The 9512-nt window shown below is 36.4% G+C and overlaps 1 non-coding gene across 1 annotated transcript; it reads right to left on the reverse strand.

The window, feature by feature from the left end:
* Positions 1 to 8953: 8953 nt before the first annotated feature.
* Positions 8954 to 9025, reverse strand: TRNAG-UCC (transfer RNA glycine (anticodon UCC)). Its single transcript has one exon. It is a non-coding gene; the product is annotated as a tRNA-Gly (tRNA).
* Positions 9026 to 9512: the final 487 nt, after the last annotated feature.

Genomic DNA, 9512 nt, shown 5'->3' on the forward strand with positions numbered 1-9512 from the left:
TGGAGTTCTACAAGCATCTCTCCTAAATTGTAAATTGATCTCTGTGAATAATGCTATTGTTTAGTTTTCATAATGGGTAGTTCCTGTTTGTGTACGTGTTGCTGTCTAAGGTCTCAAGGGACAGATTAGCCTTGACTAAATGGTGGTCACTAAAGGTTAGTGGTGTGTGGTAAACTTCCTTTACTGGGGACCTTAGATGTTGGCTTATGTATATTCTGTCACGTCGCGAGGCATTGGGCAGGGAAAAGTGTGTATATTCTTTTTCGTGTAGGATCATAAAATTCAAATTATCCAATGGAATACATCGCCTTTAAAACTAAGTATTTCAGAGCTGTGCCAACATGTTATCAATTAAAATAAAAATTCAAATAGAATCCACACTATTTTCAGAGTAAATATAATGTTAGAATTAGGAACAACGAGATGGCGGCAGTTGTCAACGGCCTCTCTCCACCGGATGGCGTGTATAATTAGTGATAGTCTTGGGTCAGCTGTCTCTTATTGACTACCGGTGGAGCCTCAACTCATTCTGTTTTACACTGAAATGCAACCTTCATAAACAGTAACGTGGAGTGAAAACAGTTTTCCCATGTTGTAAAAGAAGTAAATCTCTCTCTGTCTCTCTCTACGTATTTCATGCTTACTTCGTTCACATTTGGGACAGAGAAAAGACTGTTCACTTGTAGAAGGAATCTTCACTTGATTGCAAATTAAATTAAAGATGCCAAGAAATTATATTCTTCCTTTAACCCTTTATCCAAGTGTGTAAGCAAATAAAGTTTTCTTGTGAAGTAACTTCACGACTGGGAAACTCGTACACAGTGGCTAATGACTTCACATCAGTTGTCTTAGTATCTCATAATGCAATGGACATATCCTTACAGACATGTATAATGCTATGCAGTATGGGAAGGATCACTACTCAGACCGGTGTCGACCTTCATTGAGTTCAAGGAAATAATTTCTCGCCATCTTTAATTTTTAGTATAACGAAATGAAAAAACTTCCGATATCTATCACTAATCCAGAATATTTTAATAATAAGGTGTGAAACCTTTGGACTACTTGTATATGGAAATATGACTTCTGCGTTGCTTCAACTTTACTTTCACCTCTGGGTATGGCTCCCATCGATGCAGTTTTTACAGTGGATCTGCTTAAGTGGTATTGCAAACGCCTTGGTGGATGCTTCTCCCTTGGATATGGGTGAGTCTGCTACTATGTGGAGCCTCTGCTGTGGGTTATGCTCGGTGATAGCATGAGCCTTTCACTGAGTAGAACCACCGCTGAGTATTGACTAAATGATCCTTCGGGTTACTCATGGATGTCTGAGGGATCGCATGCGTTTTTGAAGAGGTATTCCCGCACTTGAACAAATCATAATACAGGTCGAAACCTTTCCCATAATTCATAGCATTATACATGTCCGTAAGAATATGTGTGTTGCATTGTGGAATACCAAGGCAGTTGATTTGGAGTCATTAGTCTCTCTATACAAGGAGGTCAGTTGTGAAGTTACTTCACGTGCAAATTTTGATTGCTTACATTTGGATAAAGGAAGAAATAAATAGTATAATTACTTGGCATTTTTAATTTAATTTAACTATTCAGTTCTGTTTTACTGACTAAAGAACCATTTCAGAGCCTTTTCCCCCAGTATATTCCAGAGCGATATATATATATATATATATTGGGTAGGTCAAAAGTTTTAACTTCAGACCCCTGGTGGGCCAGGGGTCTGAAGTTAAAACTTTTTTTTTTTTGAAATGAAATCAAAAAATCATGTTTATTTGTAAGCTTCCTATAATAGTACAATATGTTGAATAATCATATGTGTAACTTAAGAGCAACAGCTCTTAAGTTACATATATGATTATTCAACATTATTCTGTACATTCACATAATATGCATATTACATATTATTATTATAATATAATTACATAATAAAATCGCAAATAAAATAGAATTTCATCATACAGAGAAAGTTGCATAACAATTAATTAGGAACAAAATAAATCAATTAATGATATTCCTCATTTCTGTGGGAAAATAAATACTCTTTGATTAGAGTTTTGTATTTGTTTGGGTTAGTTTCATTTCTTATTGTTAAAGGTAGTGTGCTGAATACTTTTGGCGCTAAATAAGTATAATGTCTGTGTATTGCTTCTTTATATGCTTTTCGAACTAAACATTTTAGGCCCTTATGTCTACTAAGGAAATTATCTGGTTTGATACGTTCTTTTTTTTATAGCTAATGCCTTTTATTCCGGTATCGGGAGTAGGGGAGGCCGTATAAGCCCTGCCTAACTTTTGGAGACTGAGTGGTCAGTTCAGTCTCCACTGGTAGCCAGTCAGAGACAACTGGCCCAAGGCTATCACTAATTAATCAATACGAAGTGAAGAAGTCGGCTAACAAGTGCCACCATCTCGTGGTCTCTAACAATAGCACAATATATTTAATGTCTGAAAATATTGTGGGTTCTGCAGTCGATTTTCTGGAGTTTACGCGACTAAAAACCCTTGTTTCCTGGAGAAAAAACTCGATTGCCCGTGCCAGAGATCGACTAACTCGGGAACTGGTCGAAAAAAGAGTTAGAAAATTTTCCTCTAGTTGACGACTAGATTCGAAATAAATTCTTCCTTCGTGCGGTCAAGCACTGTGGTGTGCAAACCACATCCACTCAGCTTCACAGGCTCTTAAGTTTAAATAACTTTAAAAAAAAAAAAAACATCAACTAAACGCTTTTATTCCCTAATAGGGAGTAGGCGAGGTCTTTATACCCTATCTAGCTTTTGGAGACTGAGTGGGCAGTTCAATCTCCACCGGTAGCCAATCAGAGAGAGCTAGCACATGTCTATCACTAATTATAGCAGCCACCGATGAAGAGGCTGGCAAACAAGTGCTGCCATCTCTTGGTATCTAACCCTAACAAGATATGTCACTGTCTGAAATAATGTGAGTACTAAGGTCAATTTTCGTGAGTTTACTGGACGAAAAATACGAGTTTCCGGGAGGAAAAACCCGCTTGCCTGTGCCAGAGACCGACTAACTCGTGAACCGGTCGAAGATAAACTTAGAAAAAGTTCCTCCAGTCAGCGACTAGCATAGAACCTAGGTCTAACTTCTAGCAGCCAAGCGCAGAGGACGCAAGCGTCACTTCCACTGAGCTACACAGGCTTTAACTTTTTTTAATTATTATTATTTTTTTCTTTAAATTTTTTTTCCTATATATACTCTATATAATGCTATGGTATTGTAAATTTATAAAAAAAAAAAATAAATAAATAAAGGAGTTATTAAGTATTAGCCGAAGACTATTTTCATCTTCTGTCGAGACCACTTGACTTATTACAAATCTGAATCGGCTTCGAATTGTACCATCTTCGGTCTTCTCGAGAGCAGAATGTCCAAGTTATCCGACTTATAGTACTTGGTACAATAGAAAAGAAAGTCAATATGGATGTGAAGATGAAAAAATTACGCATTTAACTAATTAATGGTTGCGATGCTAATTAAAACGTATTTAATTAGCATCGCACCCAGAATGCCCTCGTTCCTGAACACATAATCTAATGAAATATCAGAAATGCCGCTTCAAGGTAATAATTGGTTTTTAAAAATCGTTTCCTTCTATGACAGTAATAAAACCGATTTTAAAACACTAAAACCAAATCTGCATTTTTTATTATTCAACTCTGAGTTAGTGCACTCAATTGACTAATCCTTTGTTATCTGCGGGAAAATAAAACTGCGATGATCGACTCCAAACCTACACAACATTTCAGAAGCGCGTGCGGCAAAATCGAATGCGAGCAATCAAATGAACTTTCATTTCGCAATCTCTGTGGAGCCAGCTGAACCTGTAGGAACACGAAATGCTGACGAACATCACCCTTGACCATCGGGAGGGCGAAGATTTGGCTTTTCGACTGAATATATCAGACTTGTTAGAATGTTTTCACGCATACAGCGCGGTACCATTTGTGGCAAGATTACACAAAATAATTCTGTAAATCACCACGTCCTTAATGGAAAAAATCTGGGTTCGAATGGAACGCAAGCACATTTTCAAAAATGTTCAGCTGAATGATCGTTACGGAGATAACTTGAATCACACTTGGACGTTTTCCGGGTCGCTTTACTTGGAACTCTACGCTCTTTTTTTTTTCCCCTCTCCTACAAGATAGTCAAGTGCGAATCAGTGTGTAGTTCGAAATGTACAAAAAGGTCTCGTGCGCCACAACTAAGCCTCCCGACAAACTGTAATTGTACGCATTCTCGCGATACTGCCCTTCCACACCCCTATATTTAAAATAATTTAACGCTAGTTATCTCTGAGAGATTTGAGGGTGATAAGGAGCTATTGGAAGGGGGTCGGGTATATACAATTGGAATATTATTGACATCTATCTCGAGGATACCAGGAAGTAATTCCAAATTCAACCTAATACTAGAAGTACGACAAGTACTTCCTATCGAATTTCCGTGCAGCTTCCCTTATCTCAAAATGCCTCCAAAGTAACACAGAAGTTATCAACCCTCAACATCTTACAGAATCTCAATTAACAGACCAATCCATTTATTTGCAAATCAATACGCAGACGTACTGACGACAGCACACCGTCCTCCTCCCACTCATCTGACAACCCTTGTACACAGCGCAAAACAATCTCAAGAATTACAAACCTGCCTTCATTCTTACAAAAAGACTCCTTTTAAGGCAGTTTTACTTCTGTAAACACTCATATCCCTGGCAGTAATGAGATCTTTCTAGGGAATACGATTGCCGAAGATCAAACATGTGTGTCCTGGTCAGTTGCGGCTCATGGCTTGAAATCGTTGGGGTGCTCCAACTTTCGAAATACAGTGTCTAAGTACAGTGTATACACGTATACACTGTACTTACACACTGTAAGTACAGTGTATACGTGTTTGGATAAAATATCAAAATTATGGTAAAAATTAAACATGAAAAAATATTATATGTTATCGATAAAATTATGCAGTTTAGTATAATTCAAAATTACTTAAAAATAAAATCCATTCTTTTAATTTTTAATTAAAGGAATGGATTTACAGTTTTTGGACATTACAACTAAAGGATTTAATTGTAATGTCCAAATATTTAAAGAGAAGTAGTAAACACGATAAGCACTACGAACACTCTACTACTTGACAAACTGCATATAAACAACAGTGGAACTGCGCTACGGACAGTGCTGCATTACGCTAGTATATCGCATCTCAATACGACGTGCATATGCTTGCACGCGTAGCAATATGACACTGTGCTGCTAGCGTCCTTCGCCCTCCTAAGTGTTACAAGATGGATTTTTATTATTTTTATACAATCTAAGAGGATTGTACCGGATTGTTGATGATAAAATTAAATATTACAAGCAAATATAAATAAATTAATAAATATATTTATCTATCGAGAAAAATTGGGGGTGCTGCAGTTCCACAGTGCCTATGCACGAGCCGCTCCTGGTCCTGATACTGTCGACCACAGGGTCTCAAATTTCGGCTTTCTCCTTCGCGCGAGGAAGTGTTTGAACCTCTAAATAGAGAATACTCGCATACACTTCGCAAATCCGATCGACACTTGAATACATTTCTTACGTTAATATAATAAAATCAAAAAATACGTATTCATTAATTTTTGAAACTTACTTTTTATTAATGCATTAATAGCAACACAATAATGTAATCTGATATATAAACAGGATGAAATTGCTGTGATAAGAAATGATGCGCTGTACAAGAATTCTACTTTACAAGTAAGATATCTTTATTATGATCACTTTACTGTGGGGGCGCACACACACACACACACACACATCGCAATGTGTCATTCCGGTGTGTTTCGATCTGATACAGGAAGTGAACCCGTTCTTATTTGAGTTTATGCTGATTCCTTTATTTCAGTGCAAGAGAATCTCCGTTCCTTTCACTCCTCTCTTAAGCTCCTCCATTTAATTCACGCACTTGCAGGAACGAAATGCAAAATGAGCTCTCGGATATTTTGCATTTTATTTGCCGAAATACTCTTAGTATCATAACGGAAAATGCATCTCAATTATTCTGTACACGCTCCCATGCTCAAGCGCGTGCGTGCGCACGCACGCACACACTCATAGTAAAATGCAACAATATTTCATTTTGCAGAGGAGTCCAAGCTTAAAGAAACATTTGAAATGAGAGGAAAGAAAGTTCTCACTGGTGCTTACCGCAGGGCACAGTTTTCTGGTTAGAGAAACACGGATTAAATCGTCGCTTCACTTTTTCCTCATTTTATTTGAATGAATGGCTAAGAATTTTGTATTAACTGACTCATTTCAAATCACTCCGATGATGCGGATTATCGGTTGGTGCTATTTTTGTAAAGCGAATATTTCGAGTGTTTTTCCAGCCTTAATTCATTCAACGACGCATCCTGTGTAACAAGATTGAGCCTTTACGTAGTTTAGCTTGTGTAATAACAGGATGTGTCCACTCAGAGACAGATTGACGTTATACACTTAAAATAAGAAATAAAAATAAAACAGCAATGTACTCACTCTGTTTCCATTTTGTACCACCGCACTATGTAGAACTAAGAAACTATTCACGCAATATTTCCTGTTCTTATCCCGATTGGATGAGACTAATAGAAACAGCATCGCTGAATGTAAACCGAAATTCAAATATGTGTGTGTTTTCATTGTTCACTAATTAGTAACAATCAAACAAGAATATCACTTCTCTTCTTCATTCTATCACGGATTTTACAACAAATTATTCTCTGTAAGTAATTGATTGTTGCAGGTTAGAACGAAACTTTTTTTTTATGTAATTGCATAGGAATCAAAATGGAAACGTAATATTTCCCTTATTGCCAGTGCTAAAAGAATTTCTTTAAATTCAGTGTTGCAAACTGACACACTTCCATCGTCATTTTTACGAAATGCAGCGAAGTAACAAACCACGTAACACAGTAAGATATGAAGGAATACTGAATTATGTACAGAGGTTGAACAAAATAATGGAAACACTTGTTATACGTGCATATTTCTTTGTGAGTATGGTGTTGGACCACCTTTTGCCTTTAGTCAGAGATGAATTCTTCTTGGAATGAACTCATTTTGACTAGTTTTTAGTGGATTTTGTACCATTGTTCTTGAAGAACACCATGAAGTTATTTTAAAGAAGTTGGAGGTGCGAATCTCTTTCTTATTCTACTCTCCAAAACTGACCAGAATGCTTCAATGATGTTCAAATCTGGTGATTGTGCTGGCCAGGGAATATGTTGAAGTTCACCTTTGCGCTCTTCAAATCCAAACCACGTCAGGATCAGGGGATGCACTTGATTACCCAAATTATCACTTGCGGTAATTATTCCATGATTTTCATTTTTTATAATTTTTCATTTTTGTTTACTCTACGATGATGTTGTCTTGCCATGATCTGTGTATGCCCACATAAACTTAGGAACAGCTGTCGATCTCGACAACCCTAATAATGTGACAGTTTTTGTCAATGATGCTCTCGCTAAACGCGCATCAACGATTTGTATTCTTTGAAAGTCGGATGAGTCTCCCATTTACCGATTTTTTAAAAAAGATTTATCCCTCAATACAATTACTCATGCACTTGGTTGAGAACTACAGACCATAAATAAAGTAGAACAAGAACAGTCACTGTGGTCAACACAAGTTCTTTTCAATTTGGTCAACTCACAAATTCTGTTACTAAATGTCAGACCCAGTGAAGTGCGATTTACGGTTCAAAGACTTCAGATAAATAAATTAAAATATAAAGATAATTTTAGGAATGAAAAATGAAAGTATTGAATATTGGAAGGATGTCGTAGGCAGCTGCAAGGGACAGTTCTAAACTGTACGCAAACAGAATCCTCAAGAGTAAAGTATCCGTGATATTCCCATACATTTCTTAATTATAAAGAAATGGACCAAAGGAAACACAAGTTATTTAGAATAAAAATGATGTCCTTAGCACAGGCAATGAATCGGGGGTTCTCGGTTCTTGATTATGCAAGAATTTCGTTGTCAAAATTTAGATTTATACTCCCTTGCTCCGAAGATCAGAAACAATTTTTAATTTCCGTGCAGGCGATGAATCAGATGTCGTGAACATCCCCCCAAAAAATAAATAAATAAATAAAAATAGAAAAAGAAAACCAATCAATCCGTAGAATTATACTTTTAACGGCTTTTCTATTTCTCTTAATTTAAATAATTTGGGAAGAGGTGGGCGAAAATTTATATAAAACAAAATTAATCAAAACTTGAAGAATTTTAAATAAAATAATACTTTCCAAGAAAATTACATCAAATTAAATCTTTCATAATAAAAAATTGTCTCAAAGTGACCTCAACTTACCCCTTCCGGATACCGTTAACTAAAATTGTACGTAATAGTATAAAAGGGATCGTATATTATTCTCACCCTGGCTTTTACTTATGCAGAGCCCTTAGCAGAGGCTTATTCAGCTAAGTGAAGTAAAAGTCCTCAATCTATCTATCTTTTACATGTTCTCGACTAGCAGTAAAGGTCAATCCAATCATCTTTCTGTCTCCTCTTCCATAAACTCATCATATTAAAAATAGTAAGGAATCGAGCCTTGTAACACTCATCGTACAGTCCCTCCCTACCTTTGGTCAATCTTCTCTGAATATTCTCGATTTTCCTGGCGTTCTTGATTTCTATTCTCTTTCTTCAAGTAATTAATACAGTAACTGAAATGCAGTATAATAAGTAAATAATAAAACGTTCTGCCTGTGATTTTTTTTTTATTTTAAATTCAACTTTGAATGAATTGTTCGCATAAACACAAACCTTGTTTACGATGAAAATCAGCATCGCATAGGAACAACAGAAAACAGAAATATTTAATATAACACATCTTGAATTAATGAACAAAATTCCCTCGCAAAAGCCAAAATTTTATTTTGCGATGGCCGGGAATCGAACCCGGGTCAACTGCTTGGAAGGCAGCTATGCTTACCTCTATACCACCATCGCATGCCTAATGGTTTTTAAAAGAATCTTATGAACTCTTCTTCGGTCGTTCGCTTATTTTAACAGAAGTGACGTCATCAGGATTTTGAGGAAGTAAGCTCCAAGTTACTTCGTCCCTATTATAATCCGGTTTTCTTCTACTAACGCAGATGAGTAGCGCTTCATTTCACTACACATTAACACAAATAGCATAGAGAGACAGACTTTATAACGTTTTGCCAGACAACCGTTGACTCCGTTTTGAAAGAAAAACTTCATCCATAAAGAAAATTACATCCAGAAAATATTATGTAAAGTTCACTAACAATTAAAACATGTAAAAATATGTTGTATGCACTTATTCTACTTCTTCTTCTGTAGTTTAATATACTGTAGGATAAGGAATCTCATTTTCTGTAGCCACTGAAATGTTATGGATATTCTGAAATCGCCGATGTGCATTAGAACTTCGACATTTCGTCAATAAAAATAGGCCGACCTGATAAGCACG

Source organism: Typopeltis vanoorti, chromosome 8, assembly GCF_054136105.1.
Source record: "Typopeltis vanoorti isolate ZY-2024b chromosome 8, IOZ_Tvanoo_1.0, whole genome shotgun sequence".
NCBI classification, from domain to species: Eukaryota; Metazoa; Arthropoda; class Arachnida; order Uropygi; family Thelyphonidae; genus Typopeltis; species Typopeltis vanoorti.